This window comes from Cryptomeria japonica, chromosome 4, assembly GCF_030272615.1.
Source record: "Cryptomeria japonica chromosome 4, Sugi_1.0, whole genome shotgun sequence".
Taxonomy (NCBI): domain Eukaryota; kingdom Viridiplantae; phylum Streptophyta; class Pinopsida; order Cupressales; family Cupressaceae; genus Cryptomeria; species Cryptomeria japonica.
Window position 1 is genome coordinate 757,225,112 of NC_081408.1, and position 27,176 is coordinate 757,252,287.

Consider the following 27,176-nt stretch of genomic DNA (forward strand, 5'->3'; position numbering starts at 1 on the left):
ATGGAGTTCGGACATTTGGAGCGAATGAAACCAATAGTCCGCCTTGGACCGAACAGGGCTTAAAAGTGGCCATTTCTGATTGTTTCCCAAGCAATTGTGACAGTGGAATCCTGTAATTCATTGGCTTCTGAGCTGCTACGACCAATCCACACCAAGCTGCGTATAAATTTCCGCTCCAAAAATGCTAAATCAAGTAAAAGTTTTCTTAAATACGATTGTAAGATGCGTTGACATGATAAAGCGTACCGACCATTATGTTGAGGAGACGCTTCCCTCAGTTGTACAAGCTTTCCCTTGCAAATAATTGACACCTCACAGGATTCGATCGCGTGCCTCTGTACATAATCCGCTTTACGAGGTCCCTGCATTTTCATCTTTATGAACAAATTTCAACAAATTTAGGCTATTTATAAAACGTGTGACCCTGTAACACAAAAGAAGTTTCAAAATCGACGCTTACATGGAAATTGCACTGCCGGACGATGTGCCCATGATAAGCTTCGTGATACCCAGCTCTGCAACCGCTTCGACTATTCCTTTGGAAATATCCGCCTTCTCAACAATCAAAGGCTCTGCTTTCACCTGTCCTATAAAAAGGTATTTTATACACTTCCTCTCAAAAATGATAAATATTGGGTCGAATGTCCTGTCGATTAAGAAAAGGAGCAGGATTCATACCTTGGCATTCGAGCAAATCTCCGAGTAAAATTCCATGCACTCGCTTATCTTTTTCCGTTCATCCTCCTTGTGCGCATTTATAATATCCTTACATACTCGGATAACAGGAATTTTCCCGACTGAAAATAAAAAGCACCGAATTTTTATTAGCCACTGAAAAAGGTACAAACTTCAATCCAGATTTAGTGCAATACTTACCCGGCGATGGAATGGAGCGAATGGGAACCTGAACATGAAGTAAAATTAAAGATGACGCCATTCTGTTGAGAAGAGCCCATTCGAGAGCAGAGACGCTTTCTAAAAAGTCTCTTCCTACGGCCACACAAATTTTCTCGGCTGGGGGAGAATTTTCCAGGGTTTCGACAATTGGAAGATCTTTGGGCCCTGTAATTGAAATTTGCGTAGCATCATCCTGCTGTAATCGGCTCACCCCTGGAGCTCTCATTATGAATTAGAATAACAGGGAAACCACAAGTGCCTGCAACTATATCTTTGTTAGGTCGCCTTGACACTGATCCTGGACAATTCTCAGATCATACAAAACATTCCTGAAAATATCTCGTCTTGCGTACAGAAGCTCCGTCGCCGTCATGATCGAGAAAGTACCCGAGGTATCAATGGAGAATATTCAGAATCTGACGATCGTTTCTTAGAGCAGCTTTTGTCTTGGAAACAGCAATTACTAAAAAAGGTTGTAATCCCGATGGCATGCACAAGGACGATTTCCGCAGTCCCCGACTCCCCACACTTATTTTGAGCGTTTCGATGGAGTTATTCTCAGCCGAATTGTCACTGCAGCCGGAAAGAATGTAGTATCTCACAAGACCTTTTTTTCCATTTATTAAATAAATAAAACATTGAAATTTGTATTTTGAATTTCAATTTATTTAATAAATATTTAAAAAAATTTCTTGTTAGGTGCAGCCCAGATGTGGCCTGATTTGGCCCCATCAAGCCAACAATCAAATAAATCTAGTTAGCCAAAGTTGAACCTTGGATCTATATGGGAAGAACCCAAAGTCAACCTTAGATCTATATGGGAAGAACCCAAAGCCAACCTTGGATCTACAACATTGTCAACCATTTATGATAGGCACGAACCCCTTATTGAAATGAGAGACAAGTTTTTAGCATCAATTTATGGAAGTTTAGTAGATACTTTTAATTTATAGAAGTTAATATATAAATATGGTAACCTATAAATAAGATAATTTATTAAGTGGGTTTGGTTTTAGAGGAAAATTTATTATTAAATGTGCTTCATTGATAGTATTGGGATTGATGACTTCTAAATAAACCTTGATACTTTACTCTTACGGGCATCATCTAGATGTAATAAATGTAAATAGGATTCTTTGTGCTTATGAGAGATGGATTCTTTATGAACCACTAATCATGCAAAGTAGTGCTCATGCATGTGTGTTAGATAAACTTATGTCATTTATCCATTAGATTTTGATAGTAATGAGTTCAAAACTGGTGATAATATACTATAATTGATTTGTTACTATTGTCATAAAGGATTGTGCCAAATACTAAGCTTTGAAGCTCAACAATCATATGTAACTTGGGGACATGCCAAAAACTATTGTCACGAAGGATTGTGCCAAATGCTAAGCTTTGAAGCTTAGCAATCCCATGTAACCTAGAGGTTCATCTCCGTTTTAGGTCACCCACAACCTGAAGATGTCCCCATGTTGCACGGGATTGCTGAGCTTCAACGCTTAGCATTTGGTGTAATCCTTTGTAACAATAGTTACCTAATGGGTACCATACCACTTCCATTCATAAAAAGAGATTTAATAGTCACTAAAAAATTAAGGTGTCATATTGGTTCTAACAAGGGGTCAAGTGAATAAATATATTAGTGTATAACAATCTATACTTAGGTGTTCCACATGATGATGGAGAAAAGACTGCATTGATATAAAATTTAGGAATTGCTCTTTTTGTGTTCTTAGAATGGACATGTATGAATGTGTTGACAATTTCAAACCTAAATACTCCACAAACCTAAATAATGTATGTCAAAACTAGACTCAAGGATTGAATCAACTTTGGGTAGACAATTACAAGGGTCAATTGATAAGAGATGGTGAGTCTTCTTCACTTTAATCTCTATGAGACTAAGAAGGACATTCCTAGAGGTTCAAATAGGATAATTGAAGAGAAATAAAAAAATTATTATGAATTCATTAGAAATTATACTATATGGGCAAGATCACCTAAAAAAATTTCACTGAGTAATTTAATACATTAGATTATTAACTTGTGACCTTGAACTTTCATATTAAAAATTAAGTATAAAATGAATACACCTACAAATTGAACAAGAGTTATATTCTAGAAGTTTTACAAATTTCATGATGATACTATATATATGAATGTGAAAATGAAATCATTGTACTCCCTCTTAAAGTGCTAGTTAAGTTGTATTTCATGATCATACTACATATATGAATGTGAAAATGAAAACATTGTATTCCCTTTGAAAAGTGCTAGTTAATTTATATTTCAAATCATACTTCATATATGAATGTGAAAATGAAAACACTTTATTCCCTTTAAAGTACTAGTTAAGTTATATTTCATGTGATATTCTATTTTTAAAGAAATTCAAGTTATGCAAAACTAGTAGGAAAAATGAAATCAAGCTAATATATGGGAAAAATAAGGTACAAATTTTTGTGGCTATAAACACATGAACATACAAATCGATGATAAGTACATTCCAAAATCTACCACAAACAACATTGATAAACCATATTTGAAATATCTACAAATAAGTAAAGTATATTCAATAAATTTTTTTGAATATAATTTGTAAGAAATCTTTGAGGTATATTATGATATTTGTCCACACTACTTAGTCATACGCAATATTAATGTTATCAAATGTAGCACTAGATATAGGAAATAAATCCATTGAAATACATTAGAAATTTATGGAAAGCCTAGAATAATGAGGGACTTGCTTGCAAGTGCCTTAAAAAATATTCATAATATATGAAATCATATAGAAACTAAAACCCAAGCTACAACATTTGACATCCTATATTGTACTTAAAGAAGAGGATAGATTGGAAAATTTCAGGCCCTACCTATAATTTAGTCAAGGAATTTCTATTATTGTGGAAAATCATATAGCTAGCGATCTTGAAGAACTTGTAGTGCTATATCAATATGATGTAAATGTTTCTCCCATGTCTTTCTATAAATTAGTATATCATCAAAGAAAACTAGTAAAAGATTCCTCCAAAACTTCTTCAAGATGAAGTTCATCCAACTTTGAAATGTAGATGGTGCATTAATAAGACCTAAAGGCATCACCAAAACTCATAATGACCCTCAAGAGTCCTAAATATTGTCTTGGGAATGTCTTCTTTCTTAATTCAAATATGGTGATAACCCAATCTAAGATCTAACCTTGTCGAAAACATAACTCCATTCAATTTATCTAATAAATCATCAATGATTGGAATAGGAAGCTTATCTTTGACAATGTACATATTGAATACTCTATAGTCTGGGGACATACACTATGATTGTTCCCTATTATGCACCATTACCATTGGTGAGGATTAAGAACTTTGGTTATGCCTGATAATTCTTACTTCTAGCACCTCTTTAACACTCTTTTCAATCTCACTTTTTAATATGTACGTATAAGGCTCAATGTTAGGTAGTTGGATTCTTGGTACTATTAGTATGGCATGATAATGATCTAGTTTTAAGGGTGAGTCCTTTAGGAATCTCTCTAAAAACCATTGAGTTATGATCTATAATTGCTTGTAAATCTAGAGGGGCAGGGGTATTTGATTGATAGACTTATAATAAAAATAATTCGATCACATATTCATCAATTCCTTTCTTTAGAAATGTTTGCATTTGATGAGAGCTTACTATTTGTGGGTATTTTGCATGTAACCCTCTTAGCTCCACTATCTTTGCTTCATATTAAAATCTCATGAATAGCTCTTGAAAGTTCATCTCAATTGTTCCCAAAGTAGTAAGCCACTGTACTCCCAAAATTTAATGTATGTTGCACCATAGAGATAGCATACATTGGGAAGTCAAGATGCTAGATAATTTTAATGGTGTGTTTTTTTCCAAAACAATTAACTATACCATGCTCTGCAATCAAAATTTAAAACTTCTGAGCTAGATATATAAAACAATTCAAATGCATAGCCAAATTTTTGTTAATGAAGCTATGAGTACTACCCGAGTCTATCAACACTACTACTCTCTCCTTCTTTAAGAATCCCACCACTTTGAGTGATGGTGGGACAATAAAACTAGCAAGTGTGTAACAAAAAACAACTATGGAGAATCTTGGGCTTACACATCTTATGCTTTGTCACTTTCTAATATTCGTTCCTCCTCTTCTTCCTCACTCAAGCCTTCTACATAGAATAATTTCTTTTTACTGCATTTATATCCTCAACTATATTTTCTATCACAATTCAAACACAAGATTTTAGTTTTCTCTCCTCTCCTCAATTATTTGTGAAGCCAACCTAGTGGATCGATCCAATTAGTTTGTTAAAGAATCCTTTTCTTTTATGTTTTTTTATCCCTTGTAGCTTATTGGCTAAATAATTCTCTTCTTCTATAAGTCATTTCTTGTGACATGTCTTGTGGTTGGAACAAACACACCCCATATTTTATGTGGTTCTTTAAACCTCTAAGAAACCATTTCTTCAAATATTCTTCTACAACATTCTACACTCTTAGAGAAAGTGCTTGAATTTTTTTAACAAAATAATTGGCCGAACATATCTTACTTAATTTAGTGAGTTTGCATAAGTAGCTATCCATAAAATTATTTCCATAATGAGTAGCAAGTTCCTCTTGAAAAATTTCCTATTTGAGCACACAACCTTTCTTTCTTTTCTCATCACAAAACCAATGATACCAAAAAAATGGTCAAGTGCTACAAGTATAATGAATCCATAGCCACATTTTGTTGACTTGGAACATGGTGAGGATCAAATAATTGCTCCATTTGGTAAAGCTAATTGGTTGGATCATTTTCATTAAACTTTTGCATATCCAACTTGGGTATGATTATAAAAGAGATAACCCTTCTTAAAATTTGAGCCAAAAACACAAAATTCATATCAAATAAAAGAATTGTCTTTCATATTATTAGAAGAATCTTCCCTCTTTTAGTTCATCCCTTGAATAAGTATTTCTAAATTCTTTGATAAGTCATACATGTCATTCTTCATTGATGAAATTCCTTCACTTACATTTTTCCTTATTAAAGCAAAATCACCCTTGACTTTTTTTCTCTCCCTCATTAGATGCAATTTCTTCACTTTCTACATCCTCCTTATCTAGCGTTTTCCTAGGTGTCATGGCATACTTCGTGCCTCTCATTAATGGACTTGTCATGATGGAATTTATTTTTTTTGCAACAAATAACAAAAATGAAATATAAATTATCGAATTTTTTTCTATAACTTAAGAGAGTCAAAATAAGAGTTACTTAGAAAAGTGATTACAAAATTAGTAGAGTTGTAACCTTAAGAGTGAGGTTATTAGAAACCCTAATTTTTTTATAGGTCACTTTTTTATGCTTTGATTTCTCTATAATTTTTATCATAATCTTTAACAATCTCCTCAAAAACCTTTAATAATAAGGAAGAAATTCACTCAGATCTATGAGATATATGTTTCACAAAAAATTAAGATAGAAACCCTAATTTTGTAATAAATTTCTTAATTCTACTCCAATTCCTCTAAAAAAATGATTGAAGATACTTCAATGTGTTTTTAATGTTGGAGTAAATTAATATTTAGCTGCAATCTTAAGTTTACATAGGTTAAGTTAAAAATTATTAATATTTTATTATTTACCTACATTAATATTTATGCCAATAGTTGGCAAGTAGTTGTACCTACCCTCGCACCTCATTGTTGCTCCCTCTTTTGCTTCTTCCTTTATACATAGAGTTCTTGTACATTTCATTCATCTTAGCTCAATATCATTTCCCCGATGTTTAATATTCTCTCTTTTTGTGGAATTTATTGCATTTGTGAACTTGGCTTGGGAGCATTGCTCCAACATGGTGTCAGAGCCTTCAACTTGACTTCTTTCTAGCATTGAGACCCTTCATCATAACTTTTTAAGGCCTTGGGATTTGTATATTGGCTCAATTTGACCATACTCCTTATTATTGTGGCTCTATCCAAGCCTTATTTTTATAGATCCATATAACAACTTAGTTATCAACTTTTGATTTTTTTTTATAAAAAAATTCTATTTCACTTTATTATCGAGTTCATATCGTTGGAGGCTATGTCAACCTTATTGATGAAGTGGTTCAATAATTTTATTGATAGCCAAATTAGAGTTGACGTAGCACGAGAACTTGCCACATTAATTTATCGAGCTCCTCATCCCCCGATTTTTGGGAAAATGGTGTCTCAACCTTGCATTTACATGAGGTTACTATTTATAGTAAGTTTTCATTTGAGCATGAAATGGTGCAAAATTATCCCCGAAGCTTCTGGTTCACTACATAAGCATTATGGTAAAGTTACGTCACAAGATCATGACTAGTTTTGAAGATATTAAATTTTCCATTTTGGAGGGGTCCAATGAAAGGTTTAAATCTAATTTTGAGGAATTTAGAGGCCCCAAAATACCCTAAAAAGTGGGCATAAATGGTGTAGGGGTTTAAAAGGTAATATAGAACTTCACTAGCTTTCCGGTGCTTCAAACGATTCGTCAATAAGACACACGGTTTTCAAGTTATGACCTTTGTAAGTTTGCACTCCTGAATAGGAAATATAAAATACATCAAATACATAAATGAGTTGTAAAAGGGAGGGACACATGTCATAGGGAATCTAGAAGGGAGATAAGGTCAACTACACCTTATTGGGTGGTTTTAACCCATGGTTTTGTAATACCATTTGATGGTTTCTTGTATTATATCTCCTATATATGAGGTGCATGAGATAGAGGTTGTGCGTAAGGGTCTAATGGCTATTGAGTTATCTTTGAATCTTTGATTAGTGGTACTCCTATGAAGAGCTTTCTTTGCAAGTATATTGTAATATGTTTTGATTGCTGAATAATATATTGAGTGACTTTTATACTGTGGGGTTTTTCTCCCGAAAGGGTTTTCCCCACGTAAATCACTATGTTATGGTTTGAATGTTATTATATCTATTTCTATTTTATGTAACTATTGTAAAGATCTGTAAAAGTTTTTGCATTACCCTCCTCTCAAGATTAGTGTAGGAAGTTTTTCCGCTACTTAACTTCCTTACAAGTGGTATCGGAGCTTGATCACCTTTGGTTTCAGTTGTGGGTTGTTGGGTTTTTTGAACTAATCCAAATTTCAGTGGGAGGTTGTGCAAAAGACACTTTTTGATCTTGTTGCAGGAATTTTCAGATGGCAAGTTTGCTAGGGAAAATAGAGGCAAAGAAATTTAATGGAACACATTTTGAGATGTGGAAGATAAAGATGGAAGATCTGCTAATAGATCGAGATCTATGGGATATGTTGATGGGAATGTCCAAAGGCCCTTAGATCCTATTGCAGTGGATCAGTATGATGTTATGGACCAAAAAGTCAAGGGTCTAATTAGACCATGCCTAGAAGACTCAGTTCTGATCAATGTCCATGAAGAAAACATTACAAAGAAGATATGGACTAAGCTTGGTGAAATGTATCAAGCAAAGTCTTTATTAAATCAGATTTTATTGAGGAAGAAATTGTATTCCTTGAAGATGGAAGAGGGTTGACGAATTCTAGACCACCTAGAAGCATGCAATATGTTGGTGGCTCAATTAGTATTTGTCGGTGTTAAGATGAATGAAGAGGGGAAATGCCAAATCTTGCTTTATTCTTTGCCTGATTCATGGGATTCTCTTGTTATGGCTATCGGTAGTACTTCTGTTATTTTAAAGTCTGAAGATGTGGTGGGTGCCCTACTTGGTGAAGAGATGTGGAGGAAGTTATGCCTCTATTCAAAGGAAGCCCTAAATGTTTGTGGAAGACCTAAGGATAAAGGAAAGAAGAATAAGAAGCATGATAAGTCCAAATCAAGAGGGAGATCGAAATCTCCTAGAAAGTCTAAAGTCATTTGCTAGAATTATGGTAAACTTTGTCACATCTGTAAGGACTGCAAAGAAGAAAAGAAGAAGAAAAAGAGGAAGAAAAAGAAGAAGAAAAGAGGAAAAAGAAGAATAAAATGAAGAAGATTGATTCTGATTATGAGTTTGAAAAGGAAAATGGTGATGCATTTATTGTAGCTTTGGCAACTCATGTAGGTAATGATGCCTGGTTAATTGACTTAGGTGCATGTTTTCATATGACTGCCAATAGGGATTGGTATTCTGAATATAAAGAATTTAATGGAGGTAAGGTGTAGTTGGGTGATGATTCACATTTAGAAATTGTTGGTCAAGGTAAAGTTAGAATAAATGTTTTTGATGGTAGAATAAAAAGGATAAATGGTGCCCTGCATATCCCTAGATTAAAACAAAATTTCTTATCTGTGAGAAAATTTATAGATGTGGGTGTGCAGGTAGTCTTTTCTGATGCAAGATGTAAGATGATTAAGGGTTCTATGGTAATTTCTAGAGGTGTCAGGTTTGTCACTTTGTATAAGCTAGATGCATACACTGTTGAGTGCAATAGAACTTCGATAAAAATTAATCCTGTGGAAGATTTGAGGGTCTCACCTTCAGTAGATGGAAATGGCTTTTGGGTACCAAAGGATTCTCTTTCTTCTGAAGCAAAGTTACCTGCAAAGAAGACTATGTTATGGCACCAAAGGCTTGGCCACATTGGAGAAAAGGGTCTAAGGACCTTGAAAAATAAAAACCTTGTTGAATGTTTGAATGATTGTAATCTTGACTTTGATTTTTGTAAGCATTGCATTTATGAAAAATAAAACCATGTTGATTTTACTAAAGTTCTCATAAAACTTGTGGTGTTTGGATCTTATTCATTCAGATGTGTTTGGTCCTATAGATGTTCCTTCGATTGAAAAATCCACATATTATGTTTCATTTATTGATTCTTTAAGTAGAAGGACATGGCTATATTGTCTAAAGATTAAATTTGAAGTTTTCAGTCGATTTAAAGAATTTAAAGCAATGGTTGAGTTGCAGATTGGAAAGAAAATTAAATGTTTTGAGGACTGATAGTGGTGGTGAATTTTGCTCTAATGATTTTGATAGATTCTGTAAAGATCGTGGCATTAACAAAAAAAAGACAATTCCATATTCTCCAAAACAGAATGGAGTTGCAGAAAGAATAATCAGGACATTGATAGAGAAGGCTAGGAGTATACTAAGTGGTGCTGGTCTAGAACAATTTTTTTGGGATGAAGTTATTTCCACTGCTTACTACCTAATTAACAGGTCTCCTACATCAGGTCTTGTTGATAAAATGCCTATGGAAGCATGGTCGGGTCACAAGCCTTCATTGACACATCTTAGAGTTTTTGGTTTCGAGGCATATACACATGTGCCAAAGGAGAAGCGAAAAAAGTTGGACAACAAGTCTATCAAATGTATATTCATCGGGTCTAGTTATGGTGTGAAAGGATACAAGCTTTGGGACCCAGTTGCACAAAAGGTAATTCATAGTACAAATGTTATTTTTAGAGAAATTAAGTCTCCTTCTATTACATTGTAGCCAAAGAAGACTAAAAAGGAATATGTCATTCAATTCCCTTCTACACCTAAAAGAGTTGAATTGAGACCCCTAGATAAGCAAGAAGTTGACAAGAGCTTGTTTAGGTCTGAATCTTCAGAAGAGGAGGAAGAAGAAATGACAACTATGAGAAAGAATGATACATGGGATCTTGTACCACTGCCTGAAGGACAAAAGCATGTTGGTTGCAAATGGGTGTTCAAGAAAAAGATTGGTTCAGATGGAAGCATTGAGAAGTATAAAGCGAGGTTGGTTGCAAAAGGCTACTCTCAGGTTGAGGTTGTTTATTATGGTGAGATATTTTCTCCTATTGCCAAAATGACATCCATTATATTTTTTCTTTCTATTGCTGCTCCTTATGATTTAGAAGTTGAGTAAATGGATGTGAAAACTATTTTCCTTCATGGTGATTTGGAAGAGGATATTTATATGACACAACCAGAGCACTATGTGGTGAAAGTTAAAACTAATTTGGTCTATAAATTAAATAAATCCCTATATAACCTCAAATAGAGTCCTAGGATGTGGTACCAGAAATTTGATACATATATATGTTGAGTTTGGGATTTGAGTGTTCTAAATCAAATCACTGTGTTTATTATAAAACTGATGATGATAATTTCCTATACATTGCATTGTATGTTGATGATATGTTATTCATTGGTAAAGGGAAAGGTATGATTTTAGAACTAAAGTCTCAACTTGCTGCTAAATTTGAAATGAAAGACCTTGGTGCAGCAAAACACAATCTTGGGATGGAAATTTGAAGAGATAGAGTGAACAAAAAACTATGGCTAGGCTAGAGTAAGTATGTGAGTTAAATGTTATAGAGGTTCAATATGTAAGATTGTAGACCATTGTGTATTCCTTTTACACTTGAAATGAAATTATCTGTTGTAGATTGTCCTACATCCCCATCATAGATGGAAGACATGAGCAGAGTGCCTTACCAAAGTGCAGTTGGAGGTTTGATGTATGCTATGGTCTATACTAGACCAGACCTTGCCCAAGTAGTGGGAGTTCTATCCAGATATATGTCTAATCTTGGTAGAGTTTATTGGGATGTAGTCAAAAGATTCTTTAGATAATTGAAGGGTACCTTAGAGTATTCTTTGTGTTATCATGGCAATTCAGTTGAAAATATGATTTCCCTTGACATTCATGGTCATGTGGATTCGAATTGGGTAGGTGATATTGATAGAAGAAGATCAACTAGTGCTTATGTGTTTACTTTATTTGGTGGTGCAATTATTTGGATGAGTAAGCATCAGGCTGTGATTGCTTTATCCACTCCTGAAGTAGAGTATATGAAAGCTACTCATACTTGTAAAAAGGTCATTCGGCTTAAGAGATTGTGTTTAGATATTGGAACAAAACAAGGATTTGTGATAGTTGATTGTGACATTTAGAGCGTGATCTACCTAGCTAAGAACCTGACATTTCATGCCCAGACCAAGTACATTGATGTTTAGTATCATTTTATCAGAAATATGGTCGAAGATGGCAAGGTGGAGTTGGTTAAGGTAGAAAATTTGATGAATGTTGTAGATTCTTTAACTAAGGTTGTGAGCACAGAGAAGTTTAGATGGTGCCTAGAGTTTATGGACCTCATGACCCCTAGAAATTGGTTCATTTTGCTGATACTCCCTTTTCTCTTGCAAGTTGTTCGACAAGTGGGAGATTTGTTGGGAAAATGGTGTCTAACCTTGCATTTACACGAGGTTAATATTTATAGTGGGTAAAAGCACAAACTTGTGTCACACTTTTACAAAGGAAAAGGCTAACACAACAATAACTGTTCAATTTCGTCGCCATAAAAGTGTTATTTGAATTTTGAATTTGAAGATGATGTAGACTGATGAAATGTGTAAAATTTGTTGAAGTTTAAGTCTACTATTTTTAAAAAAAAATTTGTCAATAATTTATATGTTTTTTTAGCTTTAAAGTCCATTTTTTTATTGTTGAAAAATGCTGAAAAATAGGGGGTTTGGTTCCTACCTCAAAAGTAAATGTAAATCAACTTTTGTTTTCTTATTTTGATATCAATTATAGATCACATATTTATATAGTGCATGAAAAAAAAAATAAAAAAATTGATGTATATTTTCTTTGTAATAGCATTTGGAAGTTGAATACACCAGAATTTGCAGTTTTTGTCTCCCACTACAATTTGTCTATTCAATTTATGATAATCCAAAAACTAAAATTACCATTTTGGATAAGACTCTCTCTTCTAGTGAACCATATTGTTTTCAATTTTTTTTGAAGTGATTTGATATTTATTTTTGTTTTTCAAAGCAGACTCATATCGAACAAAAGAATACCTAGTTGTAGTATTTTTAATTGTTAATATATTAAATGTAATGAAAACATTAAAAAATTATATGAGTAGAATCGTGACTTCGATCTCTAAAATAGGGGTTTTTAAATTTTTTTAATAAGTTTAATTTACCTATTGAATTTTGTTGCAGAAGTGACAAGTTTGAGAAAATCATCATTTTTGTTGATGTGGCTGCCACTTGGCATTCCACATAAGCCGTTCCGATCGAAACTATTCAAAAATAGTTCCGGCCGACGCGACCGGTTGTACAAGCGACTGGTCACTTGAACCACATATAAAAAATAATTATTTTTTTCATTAATAAAACCAAATCAATCAAATGTGAAAATAATAAGAGTTATTTTTGCAAACAATCTTTTTTTTTTCAAATAAAGTGGCATTTTTGAGTGAGTAGGAAGATTATAAAGGGGCGAATATTTCTAATTTTGTAAAGGGGTGAAGATTTTGAATTTTTTTTCGGAAGGCGTCTACCCATTCCAAGTATGTTATTTGAAATTATTTTTTCAATCATGCTTAATTTACAATATTAGATGTTTTTTTGGAAATTAAATATTTTTTAGATTAACCATATTCTTTAGTCACTGTGATACGACGATAACCATTTCTTGGCTATATATCCAACACTATTTAGTACTGAATTATATTATATTTTATTTTCTAATACTTGACTCAAATTCTCTATATATATTAGCTAAGTGATTTCAAGCAATTAATGTTAAATTAAACCACGTTCATATGTGCATTGCATGTAGTCAAATGTATCTAATTGAAGTATACTTAATTTCTTACTTTTTATCAATGCTCCTAAATTTCTTGAGCCTTATTTTTTCATTTTCTAAATTATAAAAATTGGAATTCAATTCAAATGATCTAAATGGATGAAATTTACACATATTAAGTTTAAGAATGCAAAGTTATTTATACATTTCACTAATTACATTTTTTTTGTTAAGAACCGATGAAAAGTTATTAGATATATAACCTTTTTAGTTCAAAGCACTAAATTTTGAAGATATGCATATTTGCATGTGTTGTTTCTAGGATCAAAGCACAAAGTTTTGAAGATCTAAATATTTTTTGCAATGGGTTCGAATAAGAGGACTAGATCAAGGTTGTATGATCGTAAAAGGGACAATAAGATGAAAGGCCATACAAAACATAGTCAACAATAGTTTGTTGTTGTTCAAGATCAACCTGATGATGTTCAAGAAACATCTACTCACGTACAAGATGGATTTTTTTTTTGGTATGGAAAATTTGATGGAAATGGTAGAAGATAGTCCTTTCAATGAAATTCCATCTAAAGATATGATACCTAAAAGTACATTAAAATTGCATTGTAAGAATTTGTGGGATGATTATTTTAAAAATAAGTCTATTATTGGAAGAGCACAATTATTTGCTAAGTATTTAGGAAAAGGGAAATGAAACTTGTTTTGGACTTGTTGGGTGTTGGTAATAAGAAAAGTTCTAGTGATACATTAGTAAAAGAAAGTATAATAGAAAATTTACAAGAAGCATTGAATTGTATTGAGAACACAAGTCGAGGTGTTGATTTAAGTGTTGCACGTAGAGCATTGATGACTATGATTACTAGTAAGGAATTGACTCGTAAAAAACAAGTTAATGCAATTTCTCAATTAATGAATGTATCTAGAAGAATTGTTCAAAGATACATTAGGAAGAGAAATATGTTGGATGAAAACATCGAAAAGAATATGGTAAATATTTGTAGGGTTCCTAGAAAAGACAAATTTTTTGAAGATGTAAAAAAATAGGTCATTGATTATTGGACCAACCAATCTCGTGTTTCTTGCAATATAAGGGATACTATACAGATGATAGATGAAGATGGTAAAAAGATTACACATCCAAAACATTTCTTAGAGACAACACAAAGTGAATTGTTTGAAGCATTCAAGCAAGAATTTTCAGATGTAAAGATTTGCCAAAGGATGTTTGAGAGATTTTGTCCTTGCTTTGTACGCATAAATAAGGTACGTGAAACTTGTTGTTGTCAAAATCATGTTGAATTTCATCTACACTTGCAATCATATAAGACGTTCATGGCAACAATTAATCCAAATCTAGTCATTCCTACAAGTACAACACAATTTGTGAAATCTATTTTATGTGATAAATTAGAAGATTCCGATGAGTTCAAAATACAATGTATAAAAGGTGAATGCAATGATTGTGGATTTTTGAGTAAGTTTGTGTTGCAAACGAAGAATTTTGATATTCATGCACTAGTTATATGGAAGAGATTTGAATATGAGACATACCAAAGTAAGTCAGGAACTAAATCCAAAAAAATTATGTTGAAACAGAGTGAATTGCCCTACATTCAGTTTATAGATAGATTTCGTAATATGATATATCCACATATCCAACATTGTCATGGTGCAAGATGGCAGGCTAAACAGTTTCGTGATTCAAAGAATTGTTTTCCACCAAGTTGTATTCTTTCAATTGTAGATTTCTCTAAGAACTATACATTTAGTCCTCACACAAAAATTCAAAGTCAATATTATCATTCTGATTAAGTTGCAATATTTGTAAAAGTTTGCTATAGACATGCACAATTTCATGTGGATGGTATTGAGAGTACTAAAAATAAACGCATTATCATCAAGGAGGTCCATTTCTATATTAGTGATGATATGTGTCATGATAGGAGCTATGTAGCACATTGTTTTGGAATGTTGTTTGAAGATATTAAAGATCATGGGATAGAATGTACACAACATTGGATTTTGTCAGATGGATGTGCTGGTAAGTACATTAGATTTGAAATTAACTATTTAAGTTTTTTTGTTTAAATATATGATTTGATTATATATAACAGGTCAAAATTTTTAATTATATATATTTAATATATATGTTATTCATGTTAGGGCAATTTAAGTCTGCAATGAAGAAGTTGAGTAAATACAACTTCAGAGATCCCAAGAACCCCTGCATGTAAATACCTGTCACAAGAGAAGAATGGAGGCACATAAAGCAAAAAAGCATAAATGCTTTGAAGAAGAAGATTATCATTCAAAAAGGGAATCAATTGAATTAACAAGTACAATACAATCCTTATAAAAGGATAATAGCAACCCTAAAGAAACCCTAAAGGGATAATGTATATTTAATAATTAGAATAATAATTAAATACCTACAATATTTACTAAATGCCCAAGTTTACTTAAGCGTGGAGTTTAATAGACTAATAATTAAATAAATAATTATTAGCTAATACAAGATAACTCTAACACGCCCCCTTAAGATGAACTTAGTGAGTAGCTAGAAAACTAAATGCAAGAAGTAAAAAATGCAACTACATGATGAAGGCAAATTCGGGTCTCGGCGACAAGGCTTGATGAGGTACTCAATCACAACCAAATCTCTATGAAATGGAGAAATAGAGAAAACCAGGTGGGAAAAAAACTCTACTCCGAAAAGAGATGGAAACGCAAGAAGAACACCACTGAAGCATGAAATAGATGCAAACACTGTCGAAGAGTAGCTGCTGATCTAAAGAACCTCCACTGAAATAGAACATGACCAGGTAGAGAAGACTATAATTTGCATGAGTTCCCTCAAATGACACTACTTGAATCAGATGGAAAACAAGGGCAAACAAATAAACTCGAAGATACAGATGGCATGAGACACCAAAGCTTGAAGAGATGATCAATCGAACCACATAAGCATTAGAACCAACACGACAAACCTCCCCATAATGCTGAAGAGGGAGAGGGATAGGTACACTGAAAAGAACAACCAACAAGAGCTACATGACAAAGAACCAGGAACATCGGAGGTGCTGAGAAAGTACATAGTGTCATGGAAGGAACACTCACTTGACACACATCATGAGGCAAATTTCATGGAAGGAACACTCACTGGATAAAGGTGGATGACAAACAAAAGGCAAACATCAAACCCCCCATGGCACTTTATAAGTAGTGCATGCACAATAAGGCACAAGCTGTGCAAGATCCCAAGTAAACAATGCATGATGACACTTTATCTCACTGTGTTTGCATAAATAAAATGCTACAATGATAAGAAGAGACAGAAGAGTAGAAACAGAAATAACAGCCAAAGACGAGACATCCTACTAAGAGAAAGAAATCCTAGGACCTGAAACATCCAAGATATTCACCAGAGTGCTGAAAAACAAAATATTGAATAGAATATACCTAGAGCAGAATCTGGAAAGAAAAATCATATGAATAGAAAGAAAATAGAACAATCTTTTCAACGATATAAAGTTTTGAAAAAACAGAGTTCGGATGCTCAAGTTATGTCTCCTAGAGTGCAAAAAGAAACCTCTGGCTTTGACAGAAAAAAATGCTATCAAAAAAGAAAAATCAAAAGTTCAAACCTTCAGATCTGAAGAGAGCTCAAGAAAAGCTTTCCGACAATATAAAGTTTTTGAAAAACCGCCTCCGTATGACCAAGTTACGGCCAAAAGAAAAATGTCTTGTAGGGAATAAAGAAGGTTAAGAAAAAATATATATATTTTTTTTGACGAAAATTTTCTGACGCATTTGCAGGTACACCGTATGCATTTTTCTGCCTCGTAAAATGTGCTAATGAAAAAATCATGGCCCAGATGCCCTTGTCACTGAGATAGGTCGAATTATATATCAAAAAGATTGGAAACGCCCTTTGGAAGCCAACAGTGAGGTCTTTTTTGACCCAAATGGGTTTGAAATTTTTTTTTTTTAATGTTTTTTTAGATGAATTTCTCAAAATTTATGCCAAAAAATGTCCAAAATCCAAATTTTACAAATTTTATGTGGAAATGGGGGGTTTCTGGGCATTCTGAGCTCAACAGTGAGGTTTGTTTGAGCTTAAAATGATCAAAAATAAAACAGCTACCCCAGATCCAATAAAAAACTCTGAAAAAGCTTGAAACCCTCATCCAAAAAATCTTCTAAAAAATCAGGAACAGGCAGTAGTAAATGTAGGCTCTGATACCATGAAGAAGTTAAGAAAATACAACTTCAAAGATCCCAAGAACACTTGCATGCAAAAACCTGTCACAAGAGAAGAATGGAGGCACATAAATAAAAAAAGCTTAAATGCTCTGAAGAAGAAGATTATCATTCAGAAAGGGAATCAATTGAATTAACAAGTACAATACAATCCTTATAAAAGGATAACAACAACCCTAAATATGTGCAACCCTAAAGAAACCCTAAAGGGATAATGTGTATTTAATAATTAGAATAATTATTAAATATCTACAATATTTATTAAATGCCTAAGTTTAGCTTAAGCATGGAATTTAATAGACTAATAATAATTAAATAAATAATTATCAGCTAATACAAGATAACTCTAACATGCAAAAGCTTTTAACTGGTTATCCCTACAACATGCTCGGCGTAGCATAAAGTTTTTGTGGAACTTCTTTGAAAGTGGACATGGAAAAGGAGAGCATGATGAAGCAGGAGCATGTGTGAAGTGTGCACTTTGCCAACATGAACTTGCAGGTAAATTATCTTGTAGGTAAATTATCTTCATGCATGTGGGTTGTCCAATTTTCTAAAGAAAGACCTTTTGTACAGTTAACACCATACGTAATTCTAATGATACTATTAAATGGTGCAAAAATCATTTTGCTGGTCGTGATACAACTTACAACAAGCATTATTTTTGGGAAGTTAAAGGTATATATATATATATAAATTTTTTAAACATTCTTGGTGTTCTTGAAATATTTTTAAAATTCAAGTGTATATATATATGTGTGTGTGAGAGTGAAATGAACTAAAATTGACTAAATAATTTTTGTACATTATCAGATATTGATCGATCAAATCCTTATAATTGTCAATCAATTAATGGTATTAGAAGTTTTCATCAAGTCATGACTACGGGATTTAGCAAGCCTTGTGTTATTCTTGCAAGAGGAAAATCATGCTTTTGTGTTGATTGCATTGCGAACAACATAGATACTCATTGTCAAAATATTGCTAATGGATATGTTTTGCAATGGGATATGAAAGATTTTATCACAATGCCTCCTTACGAAGATAGTGACATTATTGATATTCATCGTCCTCTATATTTAGCTGATTATGAACGTGTTTCTGATTTAGTTGTTACAGGTGCGTGCATGCATATTTTGTAAATTACATATATGTACATGTACAAATTTTTAAATTCTTCATTAATTTAAAAATGTGTAATGAACTAATACTACTTGTAATATATATACATGCACGGTCTATTTTCACATGTGATATTTTTGCAGTGATTGCTGATCCTGACAATACTAAAAGTGTAGATTATTATCTACTGAGATGCACACAACCAAAATGCAAGTTATTGGAATCAGTCAGTGATGATGATGGGCAACAATATCCCACTGGTTTAGTTGTTGTTGAAGGCACCTATTATCAACAAATAAAGATAGATACAAATGGTGTAACATTAATTGATTATATGCCTAGCCAAAAAGTTCTACACTATAGTCACTTAGTAATAGCGACAAGATTACAGTTGGAGACATTGCAAAAAAGAGGACGTGGCAACCAAAAGTGGAGGTTGCCTATTGAAGATTATGAATTTTTTTAGAAATTATAAAAGATAGGGAGGATCCAAATAATATGTACCATGAGCTTTAAGTTCACTTGTCATGTTTGAACAAGTACAATATATTAGATAGGTCTTGTTTTGATAAACTCATATATATATTTAGATATTTCTAGACATGTGTAGCAATTTGGATAACTTGTGGGAATTTAGTTTTGTTGATGCATTTATTTTTTGTTTTATACATTGATTTTACATGTTTTATTCATCTATGTATTCATTTAAATTTGATTTATACATTTATAGTTTCATTTAATTAATGTTGTATATATAGTTACGCATGTATATATAGTTTCACTAAAGTGAACAACTAATTATGTTGTATTAAGGTGTTTTAAGTGGTCTTAAGGGCATTTAAGGGGATATTTGCGTCATTGATTCTTTTATATTTTTCCACATGCATGGATTCGTTTTATTAATCTATGTACATTCATTTCATTTATATTTACACATATATTGTTTCATTTAATTATGTTGTTTGGATTCATCTAATTATGTTGTCGTAAGGTGTTTCAAGTGGTCTTAAGGGGATTTAAGGGGATATTTAAGGGGATTGATTCTTTTATATTTTTACACATGCATGGATTCATTTTATTCATCTATGTACATTCGTTTTATTCATCTATGTACATTCATTTCATTTATATTTATACTAATATTGTTTCATTTAATTATGTTGTTTGGATTCATCTAATTATGTTGTCCTATGGTGTTTTAAGTGGTCTTAAGGGGATAATTAAGGGGATTGATTCTTTTATATTTTTACACATGCATGGATTCGTTTTATTCATCTATGTACATTCATTTCATTTATATTTATAAATATATTATTTCATTTAATTATGTTGTTTTGATTCATCTAATTATGTTGTCCTAAGGTCTTTTAAGTGGTCTTCAAGGGATTTAAGGGGATATTTAAGGGGATATAATTAAATTTTTGAACTAAGTTCATTAAACATGTACATAAACACTTAACTAAAATGAACAACTAAATTAAATTTTAACGACTAATAGGTCCTAATAGGTCCTAAGGGGTGCACATGTGTTGCAAGGGGCCTTAAGTGGTCTTGAGGGGTCACGTATGTGTTAGAACACATGTGTGACCCATTAGGACCAAATATGACCCCTTGCAAAAACATTTGGTTGTTTGAGGTCCTAAAGGGTGCACATGTGTCGTAAGGGGCCTTAAGTGGTCCTATGGGGTCACGCATGTGTTAGAACACACCCTTAGGGCCACATATGACCCCTTGCAGCACCATATGGCATTTTGTGGTCCTAATAGGTCCCAAGGGGTGTACATGTGTCACAAGGAGCCTTAAGTGGTCCTAAGGGGTACATATGACCCCATGAAAAACCATTTGGTCCTAATAGGTCCTAAGGGGTGCACATGTGTTGCAAGGGGCCTTAAGTGGTCCTTAGGGGTCACACATGTGTTCTAACACATGCGTGACCCCTTAGGACCACATATGACTCCTTGTGACACCATTTGGTGTTTTCTGGTCCTAATAGGTCCTAAGGGGTGCACATGTGTCGCAAGGGCCCTTAAGTGGTCCTAAGTGGCCACTCATGTGTTCTAACACATGCGTGACCACTTATGACTACATATGACCCCTTGCAAAAGCATTTGGTCCTAATAGGTCCTAATGGGTGCACATGTGTTGCAAGGGGCCTTAAGTGGTCCTAAGGGGTCACACATGTGTTAGAACACATGCGTGACCCCTTAGGACCACATGTGACCCCTTGTGACAACATTTGGTCTTTTGTGGTCCTAATAGGTCCTAAGGGGTGCACATGTGTTGCAAGGGGCCCTAAGTGGTCCTAAGGGGTCACGCATGTGTTAGAACACATGCGTGACCCCTTAGGACCACACATGGCTCCTTGCAACAATATTTGGTCCTATGTGGTCCTAATAGGTCCTAAGGGGTGCACATGTGTCGCAAGGGGCCTTAAGTGCTCCTAAGGGGTCACGCATGTGTTCACACATGTGTTAGAACACATGCGTGACCCCTTAGGACCACATATGACCCCTTGTAAAAGGTCCTAAGGGGTGCACATGTGTTGCAAGGTGCCTTAAGTGGTCCTAAGGGGTCACGCATGTGTTAGAACACATGCGTGACCGCTTAGGACCATATATGACCCCTTGTGACAACATTTGGTTTTTTGTGGTCCTAATAGGTCCTAAGGGGTGCACATGTGTCACAAGGGGCCTTAAGTGGTCCAAAGGGGTCCCGCATGTGTTAGAACACATGCATGACCCCTTGCAACAAAATTTGGTCTTTTGAGGTCCTAAGGGGTGCACATGTGTCACAAGGGGCCTTAAGTGGTCCTAAGGGGTCACGCATGTGTTAGAACACATGCATGACTCCTTAGGACCACATATGAGCCCTTGCAACACCAGTTGGTGTTTTGTGGTCCTAATAGATCCTAAGGGGTGCACATGTGTCGCAAGGGGCCTTAAGTGGTCCTAAGGGGTCGTGCATGTGTTCTAACACATGCGTGGCCCCATAGGACCACATATGACCCATTGCGAAAGCATTTGGTCCTAATAGGTCCTAAGGGGATCACATGTGTCGCGAGGGAGCTTAAGTGGTCCGAAAGGCTCGTGCATGTGTTCTAACACATGCGTAACCTCTTAGGACCACATATGACCCCTTGCGACACCATTTGGTCATGTGGTCTTAATAGGTCCTAAGGGGTGCACATGTGTCGCAAGGGGTCTTAAGTGGTCCTAGGGGATCACACATGTGTTAGAACACATGCGTGACCCCTTAGGACCACATATGACCCATTGCGAGAACATTTGGTCTTTTATAGTCCTAATAGGTCATAAGGGGTGCACATGTGTCACAAGGGGCCTTAAGTGGTCCTAAGGGGTCACACATGTGTTAGAACACATGCGTGACCCCTTAGGAGCACATACGACCCCTTGCAACAATATTTGGTCCTATGTGGTCCTAATAGGTACTAAGGGGTGCACATGTGTCACAAGGGGCCTTAAGTGGTCCTAAGGGGTCACGCATGTGTTAGAACACATGTGCAAACCCTTAGGACCACATATGACCCCCTGCCAAACCATTTGGTCCTAATAGGTCCTAAGGGGTACACATGTGTCGCAAGGGGCCTTAAGTGGTCTTAAGTGGTCACGCATGTGTTAGAACACATGCATGACCCCTTAGGACCACATATGACCCCTTGCAACAACTTTTGGTCTTTTGAGGTCCTAAGGGGTGCACATGTGTCGCAAGGGGCCTTAAGTGGTCCTAAGGGGTCATGCATGTTTTAGAACACATGTGTGACCCCTTAGGACCACAAATGACCCCTTGTGACAATATTTGGTCCTATGTGGTCCTAATAGGTCCTAAGGGGTCACTCATGTGTTAGAACACATGCGTGACCCCTTAGGACCACATATGACCCCTTGCGAAACCATTTGGTCCTAATAGGTCCTAAGGGGTGCACATGTGTCGCAAGGGGCCTTAAGTTGTCCTAAGGTGTTACACATGTGTTAGAACACATGCGTGACTCCTTAGGACCATCTAACACATGTGTGACCCCTTAGGACCACATATGACCCCTTGCAACAACATTTGGTCTTTTGAGGTCCTAAGGGGTGCACATGTGTCACAAGGGGCCTTAAGTGGTCCTAAGGGGTAAACATGCATGATCCCTTAGGACCACATATGACCCCTTGCGACAATATTTGGTCTTTTGTGGTCCTAATAAGTCCTAAGGGGTGCACATGTGTGGCAAGGGGCCTAAAGTGGTCCTAAGGGGTCACACATGTATTCTAACACATGCGTGACCCCTTAGGACCACATATGACCCCTTGCGACAAAATTTGGTCCTATGTGGTCCTAATAGGTCCTAAGGGGTGGACATGTGTCACAAGGGGCCTTAAGTGGTCCTCAAGGGTCACACATGTGTTAGAACACATGCGTGACCCTTTAGGACCACATATGACCCCTTGCAAAACCATTTGGTCTTATGTGGTCATAATAGGTCCTAAGGGGTGCACATGTGTAGCAAGGGGCCTTTAGTTGTCCGAAGGGGTCATATAAAATAATTATATACTCCTTAGGATGTATACATACACATACATACATACATACACCTCAGGACATCCTATGAGGGGTCGTGTGTGGTCCTGAGGGGTCACACATGTGTGACCCCTTAGGACCACACACGACCCCTCATAGCATGTCGTGAGGTGTATTTATGTCCTAATGCGTATATAATTATTTTATGTGTATTTATGTATGTATGCATGTATGTATTTATGTATGTGTATGTACATGTATGTCTGTATGTATGTATGAAGACATAGGTATGTATGTGTATGTCCTAAGGTGTACATATAATTATTTTATATCTATGTATATACATGTATGTAGGTAGGTATGTATGTTTGTGTATGTTTGTATATAGGTTTGTATGGAGGTTTGTATATATGTGTATGTAGGTTTATGTAGGTGTATGTATGTATGTGTACGTATGTATGTAGGTTTGTATGTATGTATGTATTTATGTATGTATGTATGTATGTGTATGTATTTACATATGTATGTGTGTATTTATTTTCTAATATTCTAAACTAATATGATAAAATATATATAATTTTTTTTTTTACATTAAAAAAAACTAATTTTCTATTAAAAATGATTTAAAAAAAATACAATATAAATTAATATGTTAAAATAAATACATTTAAAAAAAAGAAAGGTTCTTACCGTCGAAACCCTTCCGGCCGGAATAGGCATTGTTAGCCTAAAGTGCGACATAGATCCGTATGATCACCCTAGTAAGTTTTCATTTGAGGATGAAATGGTACAAAATTCTCCCCAAAGCTTCTGGTTGTCTAGATAAGCATTGCGGTAAAGTTATGTTGCAAGATCATATATAGTTTTGAAGATATTTAATTTTCCATCTTGGAGGGGTCCAATGAAAGGTTTGAATTTGATTTTGAGAACTTTAGAGGCCTCGAAATGCCTTGAAAATTATACGTAAATGGCATAGCAGTTTATGAGGCAATAGAGAACTTTGCGAGATTTCCAACGCTTGAAACAGTTCGTCAATAGGACACACGATTCTCAAGTTATGGCCTCTGAAAGTTTGTACTCTTGAATAGGAAATATAAAATACATCTGACACATAAATCAGTTGTAAAAGGCAGGGACACGTGTCATAGGGCATCTAGAAGGGGGATAAGGTTGGCTACACCTTATTGGGTGGTTTTATCCCATGGTTTGTAATACCGTTTGATGATTTCTTGTATTGTATCTCCTATTAATGAGGTGTGTGAGATAGAGCTTGTGTGTAAGAGTCTTATGGCTATTGAGTTACTTCTAAATACATGATTAGTGGTACTCATGTGAAGAGATTTCTCTGCAAGTATATTGTAATCTGTTTTGATTGCTGGATAATATATTGGGCGGCTTTTGGAGTATGGGAATTTACTCTTGAAAGGGTTTTCCCCATATAAATCACTGTGTTATGGTTTGAATGTTATTATATCTATTTTTGTTTTCTATAACTGTTGTAACAATCTGTAAATTTTTTTGCATTACCCTCCTCTCAAGATTAGTGTAGGAAGTTGTTCTACTACTTAACTTCCTTACACTGAACAGTGGGCCTCACATTTTTTGTAGAAATTTAGGTTTTTAATGTTGCCTTTTTTGTATTTTTTGAGAGTTTCCATTATGTTGTGATGTCATTATCTTTGAGCATTTATTGAAGACATGTCATAGTAAAAAATGGGGTTTTATTTTCATCCATCTTTGATTGTTTTGAAGAGGAGGAACTATGTAAAATAGAGAAATGGAATTATCACTCATCTTCATTAGCTTCATTTGTTTCCATATTTGTATGATCTAGTTCCTCTACCCATGACACCTGGTAAATTATTTTCTTCAAGATGTATGAGAGATAATGTCATAGGAGTCATTTCTATGCATTTCCCTAATAACATCTTGGAGTCCATTATATATTTTAAGTGTCCTCTTGCTCTTTGGACTTATATTTGGGAGTTATATGGAGATTGTGACTCTCATCCATTCCCAGATGATCCTCTTTCAGATTTCTATGTACGTCTTCATCCTTCAGAGAATATACCCTATCATTATGTTACTATTATGGAATTTTCTACTTTGAGGTTGCTTTTGAGGTTTCCGATTCTTCGTCAAAGGTAGTTGATTCTCTTTCATTAGAGACTTCCATCATTCCTAATCAATAAGTATCTATTTGTCTTCCTAATTAGGATTCCCATTTTCTTGATGTTGGTGCATTGTTTGTGGAGAGTCACATTTCAGATTTGGAGGATACTCTTGAGGGTATTTCTTTCCCCTTTGATGATACTCATTACATTTCTATTGTCACACCATCTTCATCTTTGGATCTTGCTCTATATTAAGTTTTGGATAGTTTCAGTTTGTCACCTTGTTTGTTGGATTATATGGTGACATCATCATCTTTCAAGGACAAGGAGATACTTGAGTATTTATCAGAGACACTATCACACATTTATTTATCAGAGACACTATCGCACATTTGGATTCAACTTCCTACCAATTCCTATATAGTATGGGAAGCATACTTGCATATATATATGGTTTTGTTTCTTTTTAAATGAGAGAATTTATTTGTAAGAATTGTATCTTTTTTTGTCTTCAAACACATACTTTTATAGGTGATTATTCATTATGGGGGCAATGTCTAATTTCTCTGTTTTTCTCCTATGGGGGGATATTGATTGTATTTTCATGATGGATGTAGTTCTTGGAGGGGGGTATTAGTGTTGAGATATCCATTCAATACTCATCTTGTCGCCCTCCATTCATCACTCATCCTATCACTTATAATTATTTGAATTATCTCTTTTTTGGAGAGTAGTTTTGTCCCATGAGTTTTTCTGCTTTTCTCTGTTTACAAGAGATTAGTTGCATTTGCATCGTACATGGGTACCTAACATGTCCTTCATTGTTGGGACCTATTGGGATCCAAGAACATTGAGAGGGGGGCGGGGTGAATCAGTGTTCTGTCGGTATGATAAGATTTTATCCTTTTATACCATACAAATATAAACTGGTAAAAAATAAACATATAACAAGAAGCAAATAAACCATCCACATAAATGAACACCGTAACACACATAATTTATATGTGGAAAACCTCAAAGAGGAAAAATCACGATGGGATTTGTGACCCAAAATATCAGTTTAGTGGCCATATGAAAAGATATTACATATAATGGGGGCTTGCACATGCAGGAAGGCACATTGCCTAGAGCATACTTCTCATCACTAAAGGGCCTCACTAAATACAAGCTTTCTGCTAAAGTAAAACACTGAAAAATGCACTCAAGAATTCACCTGCTATGCCAAATAGAGTTTTGGTTCTAGCTCTACTCTCTACCGGTTCATAAACCCTGAACACTACTACTGGTATCTCTTCTCCTCCAAGAATGCTTTCCAAGCTATCTATAGGTCATTCCATGATATAACATTCGCATACAAAATGATCTACATACATATAGTTTGCATTATGCAGTTCTGCTATATTCTCCTATGTCCATATTATGTCACTATTATATTTCAAAATGACCTAGTAGACTGACCTATATATCCATTACAAATAATATGCCTTATGTTGGCTTACAATACATTACAAAAGATATTCAATTTCGGCCTCAACAATAATTATAAAATGATTTACTAAATAAATCTTCCTTGATGTCAACTTCCTTGAAGTATCGATGTCAGTGCCGGTGTAGGTGTCGGTGTAGCCTTGAATGATCCAAAGATGGTGTCTATCGGTTTATGCCTCCTAATGTCGGTATATGACTTCCATATGATCTTGTTGCCATCAATGACAACAAA